Source organism: Podarcis filfolensis (genome assembly GCF_964270895.1).
Source record: "Podarcis filfolensis genome assembly, chromosome: 5".
Taxonomy (NCBI): domain Eukaryota; kingdom Metazoa; phylum Chordata; class Lepidosauria; order Squamata; family Lacertidae; genus Podarcis; species Podarcis filfolensis.
In genome coordinates this window covers 79,337,954-79,353,540 of record NC_139608.1, presented here as the reverse complement: position 1 = coordinate 79,353,540, position 15,587 = coordinate 79,337,954, and the positions used below count along the sequence as shown (strand labels likewise).

At 41.3% G+C, this 15,587-nt stretch overlaps 1 protein-coding gene across 3 annotated transcripts in view; it reads left to right on the top strand.

Annotated features, from left to right (window-relative positions):
• LOC310762974 (uncharacterized protein) overlaps positions 1-15,587 on the top strand; it is a 207,943-nt gene that overhangs the window by 125,354 nt on the left and 67,002 nt on the right. The window lies entirely within an intron of this gene.

Here is a 15,587-nt window from a genome sequence, read left to right as displayed (position 1 = left end):
GCAGTGTAGCTGGTTCAGCAAGATACCATGTCAGTAGTACTGGAAGCCACTGGGAGATCAAGCAAAAGCAACAGGACAGTGCTACTCCCTCCCTACTTCCTCCGATAAAGAAAATTCATCAGGGCAATCAGTGCTGATTCAAAACTGAACCCAGATTGGAAAAGTTCCAGAAAAATGGAATCGCCAAGACCTGTCCTATTTAAATGTAATGACATAAAAAAAATTGGGTAGCTGGTATGTGGGAGGGAGAAATGAGCTTATGCCAAGTGACAGACACCTATGAGCTCTTAACGGCAGCAAGCAGCTCCATGAATTTGTTACTATACCCAGGTCTGTAGTAAAATAAGATTACACAATAAGTAACTTGCTGTTAAACATTTCTGTTGTTTATCACTGCCATCTGCTAGCATAGATCATAGCCATTAGACACCTGTGCGTTTGGTGATGTTGGGTGCCCATCTGTTTGAACTGTGGTTATGACTGTGTTCAAAGCACTTGACATGTCTTTCCTGCCTGGGAGATAACCAGAGTGGAGAGAGAATCAGACTGCTGCCAGGGAGGAGAAAATGTTTTTCATTCCAGTGTTGTTTTAGTCATTCATGTCTCAGAATTCATACAGGCAGTTTTTTTAAAAAATATATCTTTATAACACCTGCTTAACCAGTAGTAATCTGCTGTTGATCTCAGTTTGCCGCCTTCACCCAAGAATTAATCTCAGTGCAACACATTAAAACCTGTGTGTGTGTGTACATGTATGTAATATGTTAAACTATTTTGTTCAGCCTGTCTCTTCAGGTTGAGGAGTGGAAAGGACTGTACAGGGACTGTACAGTGTCGTTGTGCTCATTTTGCCTGAACTGCTGGCATGGTGGCTTGGAATGTATATCTGCTGGGGGTGGGGTGAAGGAAGCAGTTTGCAGATTAGCTTCTGTCCACTTGGCTGTGATTAAAACCTATTGTTGTATTTATTTATGCCTTTCCCCCTGATGGGACTCTTAGAGAGGTCAGCTGAGCATTCGGGGAGTGGAGCTCATAGGCAGGGAGGCTGTGCTGCTTGGCAACAAATGGAAAGAGTGGAATCTGCAGGAAGAGTGTTGGAGGAGGCAGTTAGTGGAAGGGGGCAGAGGGAAGGAGCCACAAAAAAATAGTGAGGCCTCTGAAGGAGCTTCACAGTAGCTCCATTCAGACATTACTCCCCCCCCCCAATGTAAAATATAATATTAATAATAAATTTAACAATGAAAATATTTTTAGGAACATTATTTCACCTTCAAAAACATATTAGAAGCACGAAAACACCCAGGGATGAGGAGGAGCATCTAGAGAGTAAGCAAGTGAAACATGTTAATCTTTGTTCAGCCGTGCAAACATCTGCACCTCGAGTGCTAGATCTGATCACAGTCCTGTGCATTGACTAGTGGGGGAGTGATAATCTGTACATGTCGAGAACCATCATATATGAGAAATGTGGTACATGTCCATGTCTTGAAAAGGAGTGTGCTATTACCTTTTAAAGGGCACTCTTGGTTTTTCTTAATAATGCAAAAACCCTTTGAAGGTGTTATAGATTGCAGCTGCTGCCAGCCTGTCATCAAGACCACGGTGATTAAATCAATTCAGTAATTTTTAAGAGATGCTTCCATTTTATGATCAGAACAGGGAAAATACAACAGTCGATAGGAATGACATTTTCTTAAGCACTGGGGATTTTCTACCTGTTATATTGTAAGGACAGGAGGGGAAATTCTTCGGTGAAGACCTTTTTTTAATTATGGCAGGTTGCCATGCAGTTAAATATCTGTCTTTCTACCCCATTGCCCCAAGAGTTTAATTTACTTTATCTGGAAGACACTTGATAAGAAATCTGAGAAGGGATTTTTGTCTGCATCTGAGTTTGTAAAGGATTCTCTGGGAGACTATTTCCTAAGAAGGTTCAGTTTTCCAGTGGATTTCCACATCCAATAAAACCCATGGGGGCCATGAAGAAGGGCAGTCCATAATTCTTTGCACAGTATCCCCTCCTCCTCTTCCTGTGTGCACCCAGATTTGCTCTGGAGGGTTGGGTCAAGCACCAGAACCAATTTAAGGGGTACTCAGCAGAAAGAGAGAGGGGGAAGTTCCATTGTGGAAGGAGAAATCCTTGTGGTAATGGAACAAAATATTTAGCACTACGTTTGGATACAACATCATACAACCCTTGGTTTACGTAACACACAGTATTATCCTATGCATGAAGTATTCAGATCTCATGGAGTTCAATAGGGCTTGCACACAAGTAAGTGTTTGTAGTATTGCAGCCTAATTTTTCTGCTAGTCCTGAACAGAAGCAAAAAGGCCAAGCCTCCTGTCCACCACGAACCCTATGGAGTTCCTCCTGATTTCAGATCTAGTGAGAGCCAGTGTGGTGTAGTGGTTAAGAGCAGTAGTCTCGTAATCTGGGGAACCAGGTTCGCGTCACCGCTCCTCCACATGCAGCTGCTGAGTGACCTTGGGCCAGTCACACTTCTTTGAAGTCTCTCAGCCCCACTCACCTCACAGAGTGTTTGTTGTGGGGGAGGAAGGGAAAGGAGAGTGTTAGCCACTTTGAGATCAAATCCAAACTCTTTTTTTTTACTGGACCTCACCCACTAATGATGTTGCCAAAGTTTGTAATTGCTTGGTTTGTCTACCCTGCAATGTTCTTCTTCTCTATAATGAATCAAGTGGCACTTCCACCAAGAGTTCTTCTCTAGCTTGGCATATCAAAACAGATTCTAAACAAACACATTCAGCTGACCAGATACATCCAAACCAGGTATAAGCACACAAACATAAGTTCATGAATTTTAGACTTCCTTAATACTTGGTGAAATTCTGGCTGATAGGTGTAAGATGCAGTCTCAAGCAGACTTTTTTGTCTGGGGAATAATATATGAGTAAACCATCTCAAGTTGTTTCCTGTAAATGTTTAGGTGGGTACACTGGATAGCTCAGTCAATAGAACATAAGACTCTAAAACTCAGGCTTGTGGATTTGAGCCCCATGTTGGGTAAAAGATTCATGTGTGGCAGGACTTTGGACTAGATGACCCTTGTTGTCCCTTCCAGCTCTACAATTCTGTGATGCTATGATAATAAGCCAACTCAGACGTTGAAAGAAGGAAACTAAGCTCCTCTTGTGATGTTTTCTGAGGATGGTGGTAATTGCCGATACAGTTCTGAATAGCGTTCCCTTGTCATTACTGCCCATGTACTTTAGTGACTATTTTCACAGTCATCAAAGCTAGAAAGATAAAAGCTGGTGATGTTGAATTCCACATTCATTGCTATTTCCTTGGCTTTGGGGGAGGGCATTCAGAACATGTACAGACCAACTCCTGTCCTTTATTGTAGTTTAGGAAATCAGAGAATATGTACTATTGAGCTCCAGCTCATTTTGGAAGACTGTTTCCAAGGTGCTTTTTGTCTATTTGAATATGTGTCTACCAAATGCCCTGTAAGCCCTGATCTCAGCAAGAGATCCTGGATTTGGCAAGACAAATAACATCTGTTGAAAAATCTTCACACATAAGATTTGCAGGTGCAGAGCCCTAGGCAGCTCTGAGCCTTTGAATCTCTCGTTTGACAGCCTCAGACTCCACTGCCCAACATTTAACATCTTGAATTTTTCTGCATAGTTTGGTTCTGTGTGCTGTTGCCAGATATGCAAATGAGTTTAATGAAGTGCTAAGAGTCAAAAGCCTGCAGACTAAAAATAAATAATTCCTTGCCAAATGTATCCAACATAGCTGGTCAGAAAATAAATGAAATTTTTGTGTGTGCATGTGGTCCATTTTTAAAAAGCAAACAGTCCTTCAGACTGCATTCCCCATTAGCTTTTAAACCAAGCTGATGTGTTTTATGATGGGTATTACAATATATTAAATGTGTTGCTCCTCAAGTTCCTGGCTGGCCAGTATGGGAAGCGTCTTGAATAAAGGCAGTCACTATTTCCCCCTGGGAGAACCTACTGAGCTTTTGCGAGAGTTGAAGAGCAACAACTAACACATTGCTTTCAGATACTGTATATTTAAAAGCTTTCCCCAGCACCTTACTTGATACCCACACCTTTGTATATTTTCATTGGCATCTCTCACAGGAATCTCTGTGAACCAGCCCTAAAGGGATATAATACTACTACTACTACTACTACTAATAATAATAATAATAATAATTTATTTATACCCTACCCATCTGGCTGGCCTTCCCCAGCCACTCTGGGTGGCTTCCAACAAAATATTAAAATACAGTAATGCTTCAAACATTAAAAGCTTCCCTAAACAGGGCTGCCTTCAGATGTCTTCTAAAAGTCTGGTAGTTGTTGTTTTTCTCTTTGATATCTGGTGGGAGGGTGTTCCACAGGGCGGGTGCCACTATTGAGAAGGCCCACTGCCTGGTTCCCTGTAACTTGGCTTCTTGCAGTGAGGGAACCACCAGAAGGCCCTTGGCGCTGGACTTCAGAGTCCAGCCTGAACGATGGGTGTGGAGATGCTCCTTCAGATGGGATGCTTCTTCCTCAGTCTTGACCTGAGGGACTCATGTACTCCTTTGGCTAATCTAAAAGTTCCAAGCCTGAGGATGATCCTCAGAAGAGAAGAATCCCTGCCCCCTCCAATTTTTTCTAGCTTTATCAAATCCGTTCCGTCATTTGTTGTATTACCTAAAGAAGGAAGGAACTCCACATTTGCTTCACATTTGAGGCTACGCATTCCTGGCAGTCCCCCCTTTTCCACCATGAAGGAGGTATATAGTCTTTGAACTGGTCAGGCTTGGGGCATTTCCCTGGGGATTGGTTTCTGGGGCTTTCTGAGAGACTGCAGAACTGCTGCACGAGAGGAATTCAATTTTTACCCTGAAATAGATTTTGCCCCCAGTAGACTTTCCCTCCCCCCTTTTAAAAGAGCCAATTTCCAATGGAAAAAATGGAAACCCACCTAAATACTCCCAGTCATAATGTACTTTAAGCCACATTAGAATACCGAATGCTTCTGTTGCTGGGAAAACCCTCTTGAAGACTGGCCTTGGGCTTTGTGATAACCAATGTTTCATAACATATTTGTGGCTGATTTCTTTAATTTCTACAGAGAGCTTTTAAGCACTTCACTTGCGTCATTTACATTTGAGATATGTGATACTCACTGGGGCTTGGGATGGGATCATGCCCTGTTTAAAAGTGTTAAGTTGTCATTTAAAAATTGGTTGTGACTGGCTACAAACTTGATGTGTCTGCTTAGTTTGTTGTTCAGTATAAATATTCCTCAAGATAGAAAAGTAATGGAATGATGGTGAGATATGGAGGCAGTTAACTATACAAAAGAGAGCAAATATCTATTGAATCACCATTTAGTAGGCCTGTGTTTTGAGGTTGAGCTATGAAGTAAGGATGGCTCGGAATAGCAAGACGATTTGTTTTTCTTTTATTAAGATTTGCAGTCTTGATTCTTGAGTGCACACATGAAACTATCTGCCTCTGCTGAAAGGGAATAATTCTGTCTTCCTTTTGAAGCCTGTTAAACTTTCTGATCAGATAACAGAGAGATCCTGAATTATTCCAACTCCTTTTATATTGCCATATAACTTGAATAAAACTAGCAGCAGAGGACCATGCAGAGCTTCTCCTGTCACCACTATAAAGTGTTTAATTGCTGGGTTTTCCTTTTTTGCTAGTTTTTCTCTTATTTATACCTCTTCTACACACTTCTAATGAATATAACTATGTAGTCAGCTTGTTTAGACTGCAATTCCAATTCAGATCCATTTGCCATATCTTATGTTCCCCTTGATCCTGGGCTCATCCAGGTGTGTTGGTATAATCTATGGAGGAAGTCTGCATGAACAAAATCTTCCAACATCCTATGAAGGTAGAGAATGCAATTTGTTCCATTTTGATCAAGCCCACACCGAAGATGAACACTGATCTGTTGGTTCTTGCACAGCAGTGGATTTTAAAGAACTTTTTCTTTCTTTCAAGGAAGACTTTTCTGAGCCAAATGGTGGTGTGTTCTGGTACTGTTCTTGTTGTGGTTTAGCATTCTTGGTATGGTTTGGGTTGTTCTGGCTTAAATTTCAAACCCGGAAGCCACAGCACCATCTTCTGTGCCAATTCTGCATGGAATGTTGCTTTCCGGGCTTGGTTTTTACAGCACTCGGCAAACACATTCTGTACTCAGGCTCAGGCGAAATCAGATCTCTTTGTCAGCTCCTGTCCTGCTGATTGTTTAGTGCCACTGAGATTCTTCTCCATGTTTTGTGTGCATGTGCTGTTTCTAGGAGTATGGCTGTTGGAAGAGTTAACTCTAACTGCTGTTCTAAAGGTCATGCTTCCAAGGCATCATATCATCATTTCCATGCTGAACTTCAAGAGTTTGCACTGTATTCCATTCTTTTCCCAATGGAACATTAAGACAAAATGGAGTCTCCCAGTTATATTTGATCTCACTTTCTCTCAAACATATTGTCAAAAAATTGAAATCTTTCTTTCCCCCCTTAATATCTCTAGATACAGGTTTGCCAAAATTTCTGTTTCTGTATCCTTCTCTTTTGGTGGCACCTCAGTCTACACTTGCCTTTTTACTTTAAAGCAACTAAATCATATAATATAGTCTCTGGGTTGTTTATTCCCTTTTGCACATATTACATTTACCCTAAGAGCATCCTTGATACCAATTAAACCTTCCTGGACCATCTGTGAAGAAGCTCTGAATGTTTCTTCTCCTTCTATGTTTTGTATTTAAGCAAGTTTTATTTCCAAACTACTTATAAATATCACTTTATGATTATTAGTTTAACCACCCTCAGTTTGCAAAACCACATGTGAGATGGGAATCTATTTCTTTGCATCCAGTTTTGCTTTGTGAGACATTTTTACCCCACACAGAGACATGGCAGTGCCATCTATTCGCAGGCCAGTGCTGTGAGAAGCCATATGCTTTGATGGGTTTGATTTCAAAGTCTCTAAGCAAAGGTCTTGATAGCAAATTACATGGAATAATGATATCAGTCACTTTGGTATTATGGATCAGATCACAGATGGGAATGGTTAAAGATGCGTTTGAGTGCCTGCCAGTCTTTCATGAAAGAGGGGATCAAGTGAAATTTTCTATGTGAAGAGCAGAGCTCTCACTTTCCACTGATATTCTTTTTCTCTGTGGAGTTACAAACATGGATACTGGGCTTGCACAGAGCCTTGCTTTGGAACATTCTAGAACTAGGCTTGCGGGTTGGTCGGCAGCCTGCCACCAGCTTAGTTGTGCCACATTCAAGGCTGTGTGGCTCCAGCCTTCCATTTCAGCTTCTTTTGACTGCCACAGTAGTGACCAGAAAGCAAAAATGCTTAGGGTAACCTTGTTAACTATTCAGCATCTGTCAGTATGAGTGAAGGAAACAAAGGTCTGCATTGCCCTGATGCTAGAAATAAGACCATTTTCCATCCCAAGAGCTCAGTGGAATGATGGACAAGTGCTTCTCTGCTCAATTTGGAATTACCTCAAAATGTTCTTAGAGAACTCACTCTGTCTGTCTCTCAAAACAAAATAAGACACACATTCCCCACCCACCGGTATTTCCCTGGGCCTCATAATACTGACAAAACTTTTTTCAGGGGTCTGTAGTGTGTTGCCTTCAGAAATTGGACTACAACAGCTGAGGGCACCAAAATCCTCCTAACTTTGTCGTAGTCCTAGAGAAAAGTTTCCAAACTGCCCCCCTCAAGCTGTAGGGAACATCCTGAGACTTTGGAATAAGGGGGCTGTGAAAATAGTCTGCAATAAGAATGGTAGCTCATTTATGTGCAGGGTGGGAGAGGATCTGTGAATCTGAGGCACACTTCCTTACCTCATGTGAGCCAGTCCTATGAGTATGGAGCATCTAAGATCAACTTATAATATGCGGTGTCTAGTGCATTGAGTGAGGTATAGCAGAAGAATTGCTGGCTATATACAGTGGTACCTCGGGTTAACTTAATTCGTTCTGGAGGTCTGTTCTTAACCTGAAACTCTTCTTAACCTGAGGTACCACTTTAGCTAATGGGGCCTCCAGCTGCCACCGCTGCGCAATTTCTGTTCTCAGCCTGAAGCAAAGTTCTTAACCCGAGGTACTATTTCTGGGTTAGCGGAGTCTGTAACCTGAAGTGTATGTAACCTGAAGGGTATGTAACCTGAGGTACCACTGTACTATAAATAATCTCATCTTTGAAACTATTAAAAAGAAACAGAAGCATTTCCCATAATAAATACTTTTTTCAGGGTTGATTAGTACAGGGAGAGAACACACCAGGTACAGTGGTACCTCGGGTTACAGACGCTTCAGGTTACAGACACTTCGGGTTACAGAACTAGTACCTCGGGTTAAGAACTTTACTTCAGGATGAGAACAGAAATTGCGTGCCAGCGGTGCAGCGGCAGTGGGAGGTCCCATTAGCTAAAGTGGTACTTCAGGTTAAGAACAGTTTCAGGTTAAGAACAGACTTCCGGAACAAATTAAGTTCTTAACCCGAGGTACCACTGTATTTCTCTACTTTTGCAATAAACTTGGTTTAGAAGATCAGCTAGAACAGAAGTGATTTTTGAGCTGCGGCTCTTTTAAGGTTAACTTTGTCCCCTATTGGCGAACCGGATCCTGTATTTAGTGTGAAGTGTGCAATTCCTGAGTCATGCGTTCTTCATAAATCTGAAGTGTAAAAAACCTGGCCCAGTTGTCGCTAAATAGAGGTGTAAAAGCTTGAACAGAAATGAGCTATGGGGGTGTCAGTTGCAAGAAACATTATTATTTATTTTTTAAAAGCTGTTTTGGAGAATATTTTAAAAAAGAAGTTAAGAAAAAGAAGTTCAATAATGTGATATTTGTTTATAAATAGTGTTTAGAAAACTTTGGACAAATATCTGCTCACATAAAAGGCAACATGTGCCTAACAGCTACATTAGTAAAGCCCTTTTGGACATTCTGCCTTGCGTTTATAGGCACAGTGAGCTTGTCGGAGGAGTGGGGGCCAAGGTGGAGAGAGTAATATAACACAAGACAACCTCTTGGGATTGAAATAGGCCACAACTTTTGTTGATTACAGATGTCAGTAGGCTTTGACAAAGGCATTGGCTATGTATCCAGAATAATCTAAACCGCCTGCTGATCGATTGTACGTTAGGGTCACAGGGTTAAGGATCACCTTATGATGTATATCAGAGAGGTATTGGCACTATGGGGACTGGAGCACCTCCCCCCGCACCCACTTTCCTGGGGGTAACTTAAGCCTGCCCCTCTCCACCTTGACTAAGGATCCAACTCAATGCCTTATTCACCAAGTTGTGGCAGTTGCTATGTGTTAGGTGAAAAAACCCCAGACAGGCCCAATTTGTCTGGAGGGGAAATTCCTGCCTGGCCCCGAAAATGGCAGCTGGGATTTCCATAGCAACCTTATACCCCTGACCTGCCCGCTTACCTTTGGGCAGGGCTCAACATTCTGCACAGAGAGGAAGAGTGGGAAATCTGGCTCAGACTTAGCTGCCAGGTCTGGGCACAGTCCTCTTAAATGTCCAAGGAGTGGACCTAAGTGAAGGCAGGAGGGGGAAGTCCTCACTCCAGTCCTCTGCTTGAGACCCATCCGCTGGCCCACCCATGATTGGCTGGATCCATGGGCAGGTTCCCATCAGTCTCATTGACCAGCAGAGGCGGCCATGACACCCCCTGCTGGCCATCTGGCGATTGCCCGGCTTAGTCATGGGCCGTGCCATGCCACGGCCGCCACTGCTTCCCACATAGGAGGTAAGCGGACTTCTGTGCTGGTCAGCATAGAAGCAGGACTGCACTGAGTAGCTCTGCCCATAGGCTTCACACAAAGTACCACCATCTATAGTGATGGAGCCTTCATGTATACATAAACATGACGCTCCATCACAATAGTCAGGCTCTTAATGTGACTGCTAGGGGGCAGAAATACTCCGTGTGTCCCCACTTCTGTCTCGACCAACAAAGGAGCAAGAATGCCAGCTTAAATGTATTTCATAGGGAATCTGAACCATTTTAGTAATTTGATGAAGCCTTGGGGGGACTGGCTTAGATGGAGTGGGAACTCTTTTTGGAGATTCTGTAGGAGAGCACCTTTCTGTGCATAACAGTTTCCTTGATGGGTGAAGACCCAGAAAAAGGATCCATTCCAAATTAAGTGCATTTCTAAATGTTTGATTTGTCAGATACAGGCAATGAATGACAAATCATGGTTCAGTTACATCTAGCAGTCTTTTGGTTCATAATGTTTATGAGCTAGACATAGGGTAGTTGTCTAGATCTGCGATGGACAACTGGTGGCTTGTGAGCTGGGTGGAGCTGAACAAAATTGTACTGGGCTCTTAATCTTTAATCAGGGTGGGTTAAAAAGATTGCCTGTTGGCTCACCTGAAAGGAAAATAAAAAAATTCCCAGCCATTTGTTACTTCTGTCTCCGATTGATGGGGAAATCTGCAGAAAGAGCTAAATACTATTTTGGGAACTACTAGATGAACTAGGTGCTACACTTATGATATGGGATAGTTCCAACATTCTTGCTGATAATTGCTGGCAACTGCTAAGGATGGAAGGAACTGTGTACTATTTAATGAGTATCTGCTAGTGATTAAAAACTATTCTCCTTGAGTTTTAACAGCTCCTGCAATGATTCCATACACACACACTCTGTAAATAATTGTAGCTTAGTTTTCGAATCGAATAACCTTTTTAATAGTCTTTCAAGAAATATACCCAGCTTCTAAAGATAATTAGCCACCAATTTATTAAATTTACTAACCATGTAATACGCCAACATCTTCTTAATTAGCCAGTCTTGCAAAATGCCAATAAATGTGTTTAATGATAATTTGCAATAGCACAGGGTTGCATCCTTAATGAATCTAAAGCATAGACTTTTTGTTCAGCCACCTAAAATAGCTAATAGCAGTAAGTGTCCTGACCTTTTAAAAACTATGTTAGAGTACAGCCTCCACTGTCCCTAAACCCCTCACTTTGTAGAATATTGCTTTATATATCTGAGATGGCTGCTGAGGAACTGATTTATAGAGTGGGCCTGGTCTTTTTATATTATTATTATTATTATTGTTATTATTATTATTATTATTATTGTGTGTTCAACTTGTGTGTTTTTGTAGTCTTTTAATGTATTTGTGTCTGGAGAAGGATCTAACATGTTTACAGTGTATTTCCCTGAATATCCTATTCCCGGTCTGCCATCAAAAACTGAATAAACAGAAAATTTAATGAAAGCAAATAGGACCCTTGTTTTAGTAGGGGTGGTTCAAAATTCCCCCATACTGATAAACTGATACTAGTGCTAATTGCAGGCCCAGGGGCAGTACCCCAACTTCACCAGGTGCAGATGTGTTGTAGGTAAAAATGAATTCAGGACAGTTTATTGGGATTGAAATAACCACAAGAATTGATTACATACCCTTCAAGTGTCCTGATTTTCCAGGGACAGTTCTGGAATTATGAAAGCCATCCCGGCTTTTGATTTGATCCTGGAATGTCCCTATTTCCCTTGCTAGTGTTTCCATTGCTGAGCTCGTGAAGGAAGATGAGCAGGTGTTTGTCTCAGACGTGCCTTTAAGAGACGATTGTGTGTTTTCTTTTGTCTTTGTTTTTATTTAGACTAGCTTCTTTTATCTTATTGCATTATGAAAAAAAAACTTTAATAAACTCCTATTTAAAAGGAGCAAATTAAAATAGAACTTTTTCTTCTGATCCCCTGCTGAGCAAAATATCACCAAATGCATATTTGAAACGAATGTATTGAAGTCCTGTATTCTATTGGATTACTGAGATAATGTATGTAAGGTGCCTTAAATACTTGGAATGTGCTAAATGGGTATTGTTTGCTACTACTATCAGGTCACATACATTGCCAAACCAGTGCTCTCAAAACCTTGTTTTCCATTCCAATATACTATTTTTTTTAATTATCCCCTGCTCCCCCTGACACACACACATCCCTCACAGAAATAGCCAGTTTTGCCTATATTTAAATACCGTATAAAGAAATATATATATATTTATCATGCAGAGATTAATATGTCCTGTAGTTGCACACATGAAAGGCAGAGCTGTAATGGAGAGTAAGAGAATCAGCCTTAAAGTAACTTATAAGTAACATTTTAAGGCATGGAAAACCTTGACCCTGAGCGCCTTTCTTCCTTTCCAAGCTGTTTTGGGAAGCAATCAAGCTATTACTTACTTAGCTTGTGCTCTACATTTTTCACTAATGTGGGAGAGCTGCTGCTAGTTTTTTTGTACATTTTTGTAATGTTGTCGATATTGCGATGCAAGGCTGGTTCTCGCACACACTTGCATACTTGTTCATTGGGCATGTGTGAAGGAGCCATCACTGAATTAATGCCACAGATGGAACTTTCATATGGCTTCACAACTCTGCAAACAAAATGCTTTTCAACGGACTTGGCTCCCATTTGGCTACAAGTCAAGTGCTGAGTCATTTGCCCAGTTAATGCATCTGGTGTTCCCCCAGAAGGCAGGATTAATGTGCAAGCATCAATTATATTCACGTCTGTGTCCACCAGAAGCTGTGCACATGGGGCCTCTGCACATGAACTGAATCATTACATGAGCGTACATGTGAGATGTCCCATCGATGGTGATGTAGATCAAAGCATCCAAAGGCTGCCTAATCTGCTAGTTCTTGACCTACTTGGATAGGAAATGGGACTAATTCATAACAATACAGATCTTTCATTTAATTAGATACGTTCTAAAGAGACTGGGCAGACCTCTCAGTTGTGATACTGTGCATCATCTTCACATTTTGCAATACAGTTCTTGGCTCAAAAACATACTAACACCCACATAAAAATGCACATTTTAGGCTATTTTATTTATTTTTTTTAATATTTTTATTCAAGAATTTTTTCCATGTAAACATAACATACATAAACATACAAAGACAAAAACAAAACAAAACAAAAAAACATGTACCATTTCATATCCTAATTTCTTGTACCTTTCTTCCCCGACTTCCTCATGCCTCCCTTTTCTGTATTCCAAATTCTTATCAATTCCTCAGCAAATCTTCTCTTATTTTAATTTAGATTTAAACTAATCTTCCTTGTTCTCCTTGTCTTAACCATTACTAATAGTAACCCATTTTAGGCTATTTTAAACAAGAAGTGAATTTTGTACAGTTTTTAAAAAGTTGTAGATTGCAGATAGAGGATGGAACAGACTCATAAATGAATACGTGCAAAGCTGAGATGGAAAACTTATTTCCATCTCTAGGTGAGGACAGTACTATGATTAGTTGAATTTGTCAAAGGTTTTTCTCAGTTTGGGTCCAACTCATAATTTTCACATTTTTTTTGCTGTTGAGGCTCAAATCCATATTTGAGGACTTTTACAGAGCCGAGAAAAGGCTTAGATGGAAAAAAAAAAATGTGGAGGGAACTTTTGAAAGCAAATTTTAAAACAGTTATGGGTGGCTTGTTTTTTAATAGTGGCAGCTGACCGTAATTTATCATCTTGGCCAAGAAAGTAATGCCATTCAGTTTCCACAGCCTGTGATTTATAGGGAGATGTTTTCATGAGAAAAAGAATAATTAGATTAGTGCATGGAAAAGAAAAGGTAAATACACTTCTTTGACTCCAAGTTTCTCAAGGTTGGTGCCCTCCAGATGTTCTGGTCCAGGGGTGCCAACTTGAATAAAATATTGGGGGAGGGGCAGGTAAGCCCTGCCCTGCATAATTGATCACACGATGCAACACATGCGCACTATTTGAATGGCAATGCCCATCAACTTGGGGGGGCACACCCACAAATATCTTTTGGACTACAGTTCCCATGTGCCTCAGCCAGTACAGCTGGTGACCAGGAAATGATGGAAGTTGTAGTTCAAAGCAGCAGGAGAGCACCAGGCTGGAGAGGCTGGGTGTAAACAGAGAAGTTATAGATATTACTTTTGAAAGATGAAAGTATTCCTGATGCCTTTTCATACTAACATGTCTTTCAAGTAAGAATGGTGAAGGATTGACAGGAATAGTGTAAATTTATTCCTCAATATATTTGCTCAACAGGAAGGCATGGGTTTCCTATTCTTGAACTCTCATATGATTACTAAATTCTGAACTGATATTTTATATCATGCACCCCCAGCCTTCGGCCCTCCAGATGTTTTGGACTACAATTCCCATCATCCCTGACCACTGGTCCTGTTAGCTAGAGATCATGGGAGTTGTAGGCCAAAACATCTGGAGGGCCGCAGGCTGGGGATGCCCGTTTTATATTTTAACATTTAAAAGAATGAGAATAGGTCTTTTGCAGTTCCTACATCGTCTTTGCTTTAGTGAAGAAAACCTGAAATTGTATACACAGTAGTTGACTATTGTTTCCAGACCAAGGGACTGGAAGTGAGGCATAAAGTTGAAAGGTGATGCTGTCTGGGGGCGAAAATGGTATCTGCGAGGGTAGGGCAGAGACTTGTTGTGTGTGACATCTTGTGCTAGGATGCAGATGAGCAGCGGTAGTTGGGGAGCGGGAAAGAAGCAAAGCAGGCAAACCTCTCAATCCAAGCAAAAAAAAAAAAAAATCCCCTGCCAGAAAGTATGGGAAAGAGGACGTGCTGCTGATGCCCTCCACCAGGGGCAAACTTTGGTAATCTTTCATAATATGGCACCCTCTGTGAGCCCAAACCTTTGTGTCCCCAAATAAATATTCTTAATTACGGATCTTCTCAATTTTGTGGCCTTTTGGCTCGGGGGAACTGCTCACACCACCCTAAATCCAGCACTTTCCTTTTGCTGGTGCCAGACTCTGCTATGGGAGAGATAAGAGTGAGAAAGACTCTCTTCCCCCACTGAATTGTATTTAGATGACTATGGCCTCTTAGCATGCAGCAAGGCTAGAGCTAGGAATGCAGCTTCCTAGCATTTTGATGTGTTTATTTTTGGTCTGTTGATTTTGATGTAACTCTGTACTTGTTAGTTCAGATTCTTTTCTTGTAACTACTGAATTTATACTATGCTTATTTGAATTGTAGCAAGTTGTCTTTTCAAATGCAATGTTTTGAACATTTCCTGTGGACCACTTTGGGGACCGCATTACAGTGGTACCTCGGGTTAAGTACTTAATTCGTTCTGGAGGTCCGTACTTAACCTGAAACTGTTCTTAACCTGAAGCACCACTTTAGCTAATGGGGCCTCCTGCTGCTGCTACGCCGCTGGAGCACAATTTCCGTTCTCATCCTGAAGCAAAGTTCTTAACCTGAAGGACTATTTCTGGGTTAGCGGAGTCTGTAACCTGAAGCGTATGTAACCTGAAGCGTATATAACCCGAGGTACCACTGTACTGTGGAAAAGGCATATATAAACTATACTGAACTGGAGAACTGGAGAAGAAGGCTGGAAACTTAGAATCCAGCAACAGAAACTTGAAAAGGAGATGTGGCGAGGAGAGAGGATGCTCTTTCCTATCACAAAGCATGAGGGAGAAAGTGATTAATACTAGTTGCCAAATGGAGATATTTTTAAACTGGGGGTGAGTCACAAGACTGTGATCCATGGTTCGCATTGAGCCAACAGTCTACA